This window comes from Peromyscus maniculatus, chromosome 9 (genome assembly GCF_049852395.1).
Source record: "Peromyscus maniculatus bairdii isolate BWxNUB_F1_BW_parent chromosome 9, HU_Pman_BW_mat_3.1, whole genome shotgun sequence".
NCBI lineage: Eukaryota > Metazoa > Chordata > Mammalia > Rodentia > Cricetidae > Peromyscus > Peromyscus maniculatus.
In genome coordinates this window covers 16,680,008-16,682,565 of record NC_134860.1, presented here as the reverse complement: position 1 = coordinate 16,682,565, position 2,558 = coordinate 16,680,008, and the positions used below count along the sequence as shown (strand labels likewise).

Genomic DNA, 2,558 nt, shown 5'->3' with positions numbered 1-2,558 from the left:
AGAATTATTATCAATCTGAAGATCCACAATCTTTTATAAAAGGAACCGCTGCTCTTTTGAGGACACATTGATACCACTGTAAAGTCCAGATTGCCTGATAGACCGGCAAAACCAATTTTGGGGGGTCAGGTTCTAACAGGTCTCTGGTTTGAAGGGAGTTAAGTCTATGTTGATGGTACAGGAGAAGAAGACACAGAAATGAATTTAGAGTTTCCCACACTAGGCCATGGTGGTCACATATGTCAACACCAGGACGTCTCTCCTGAGAGACAAGAGGAGTCTTTTAAAATTAGTAGGGAAAGATGTTTTCCAACATCAACCATCACCAATCCAGCTTGGGAGACATTCTGTTTGTGACACATGTTCCTCGCCGCCCCCCCCAAAAAAAAAACAATGAAGTGTTCTGTGTGCTAACAACATAGCTTTAAAAAAAAAAAGTAAAACAAAATTCTGCATTTTTATAAAACTTGATAAAAAAAAACAGTATTTCAAACTGTACAGTCATCAGAAGTACACAGTTATCAAAAATGCACACATTTCACTTAGCATCCCCAGCACCTCCAGCTTTTTGTGCCTGGTCTGTTTTGGCATCTCCGTTTTCTGCAGGGATTTTCGCATTCTTCCCCTTCTTCCCCTTGGGGACCTTCTCTCCCTTCTTTGCAGGGGCCTTTTTAGGCTTGGGCTCTGGCTTTGGAGGAGCAGGTTTAGCAGACAACCTTGCAGATCTTCTCTGTGGCTCGTCCTTCACCTTGGCTTCATCTCCTTTAGTAATCCCTTCAGCCTTTCTTTTGGGCATGGTGGCAGTGGGAGATGTTGGCGCTGAATGCGGGGATGCAGCGGTGCGAGCGTTTGGTCTGTCCGGGGTCGTTCTCGCTGCTTCTTCACACTGCTCGCCCCTGAGTACTTTAATAAGTAAAAGTCACTTATAGACAGTGTCTAATTCTGGGATGCTGTCTTATGAAAGAGGAGATATATAATGACAACTGTTGTAGACCCATCTGTTGGTCTTTGCTACCCCAAGATATAATTGTAAGAGACTGAAATATGCAACCCACAAATAAGCGTCTTTAGCATAAAGATTATATTTTGTGTGTTTGAGGATATAAGAGGCTATAAGCTCTGATATTCCCTCATAAAAAAACAAGAGAAATTCACATCAGGAAAAGAAGTCCCCATTTGTAAGGGTGTCTCCCTTTCTGCCTGTGAATGAGAATAGAGACTAAATTTGAAGATTTGAATATTCATAGTAGTGGGCACCAGAATGAGACCATCACAAATGATCTAATTTTCATTCGATTATTAAATGAGTCTTTTTCCACATCCCCTTTTGTTTCAGAGAAGGAGGGCAATGCACTTTGGATCTGGAATGTCCCTAGAGCCTGTATGTGAAAGGCTGAGTCCCCAGCCTGGCATCTCAGAGGAATGATAGGACCTTTAAGAGATGGTTTCAAGTGGAATGTCTTTAGTGTTAAGTGTGTGGCCCTGAAGGAGAGAATGTGACACCATTCCTTCCCCCTCTCCTCCCCTCCCCCTCTTCCTCTTCCTCCTCCTCTTCTTCTCCCCTCTTCTCCTCCTCCTTCTCTTCTTTTTTCTTTTGCTTCCTTACAGTTCTTTTTTATTTTATTTTATAATTTAAATTAATTTTACATATCAGCCATGGATTCCCCTGTCCTCCCCCCTCCCGCCCCCTGCCTTCCCCCCTGCTCACCCCCCATTCCCATCTCCTCCAAGGCAAAGACTCCCCTGGGACTGTTCTTGCTTTGCTTTGTGCTCCCACAATAATGTTTTTCTTCTCAATGGGCTCCAAAGAAATGGACTAAAACTGCCAAAACTGTGAGCCAATATAAACCTTCCCATAAGTTGATTATCATAAGCATCTGTAATGGTAATAGGAAACTAATATTGATGCATTTAGACTTAAAGTATAAATCTAGGAAATTGAGTTATGACAATAAACTCATCTCTGTATTATTTTATGTATATATATGGAAGTTAGGGGTTGTTCTTGACTGGCTACATCAGTTACAGCCTCTATACTTATCTGTACTCTGTACACTCTCAAAACAGGGACTAAAATACACTTACCATACCTAGCTTACCAAACACCACAGTTCATCCACATAATATACTGCCAAATATTGGTTGTTTTCCCTCTTGATGGTGCAGTTACTGGAAACTCTAGCTGTTTCTTAATGCCAAGAATTGTGATGAAATAGAAGTACAGTTTATCCATAGCTTGGAAAAGATTAAAACCAAATATTTATCCTACAGTTTTTAATAGGCATGTTTTTCTTTTCAACATAAGTAAGATGAACCATCTTAAGTTGGGGATCATCTGTCTACATATTATTAGAACTGTTATATTTCTCTTGTTAGTCTGTCTTTTGTTACAGGGAATCACAACTAGGGATTTTTCACAGTATTTACTTTCTCACAGAAGATATTTTGGATCTTGTGATTAAAGTATTCAAGTCAGATTTTATTGCTAAACAGGAAATGAAAAATTAGGGGAATAAATGAATAGCATGCACATTAGACTAAACACAATTTTTTTCTTT

At 40.0% G+C, this 2,558-nt stretch overlaps 1 pseudogene; it reads right to left on the bottom strand.

Annotated features, from left to right (window-relative positions):
• Nucleotides 1-538: 538 nt before the first annotated feature.
• On the bottom strand, nt 539-796 carry LOC102903272 (non-histone chromosomal protein HMG-17 pseudogene; annotated as a pseudogene).
• Between the last annotated feature and the right edge of the window lie 1,762 nt (nt 797-2,558).